We start from the raw sequence: 790 nt of genomic DNA on the forward strand, positions 1-790 counted from the left end.
GTCCGCCCCCTGCAGCCGTCCGGCGCTGGCGCTGCACCCCCCATGCCGGAGCCGCCCGGCGGAGTGGGGTGGGGTGGGGGGAAGGCCGCGCGCCCTGGCCATGCCCAATGCAGCCCCGGGGTGGCCCTGCCACCCCCTCCCTGCACCTCCCTGTGCAGGCCCAGCTCCCGTCTTGGCCCCGGGCCCGGGGCGGGCAGGCGTCTATCTTGGTCCGAACAGCGTGGGCCGCACTCCAAATGCGCCTGCAGCCACGTCTCTGCTGCGCGGCTGAAAACAAGCAGGCCCGGAGGGGAGTGGGGGGGTCCGTGCCCAGCTGCAGCCCCCTGCGGGCTCCCCCAGCACGGCCGGGGGCTGCGGCCGGGGTCGGGGCTGCAGGCGCTGGTAGGCGGGGGGGTTTCCTGTGGCGGACCCGCCTGCGTGGTACGGGCTCGGCCGGAAGAGCAGCCTCTGGAGGCTGCCTCGGCACGGGGGGAAGCCGGAGAGGGGCTGGCTGCTGCTTGTGCAGCCGCCTGGGGGGTCCCACGTGCCCACCCCTCTGGGGTGTGGGGGAGCGCCTCCAGCACGCTGGGGTCCCCCCAGCCTCTGCACCCTGGTGCCTGCCTGCCCTAGCCCTGCCGGCCCAGCGACGGGAGCGAGTGCGAGTCCAACTCTGCTGTGCCAGGGTCTCGCCCAGCCCAGGAGGGGAAGGGGGAGAGGGCATCCAGGCACTCCCGGTCTAGCCGCACGGGCCAGCAGCACAAGGCCCGAGCCCCGCGGAGCGGCTGCTCTCAGCCTCGGGCAGGCCTCCGCC

Source organism: Alligator sinensis, unplaced genomic scaffold (assembly GCF_000455745.1).
Source record: "Alligator sinensis unplaced genomic scaffold, ASM45574v1 scaffold1676_1, whole genome shotgun sequence".
Taxonomy (NCBI): domain Eukaryota; kingdom Metazoa; phylum Chordata; order Crocodylia; family Alligatoridae; genus Alligator; species Alligator sinensis.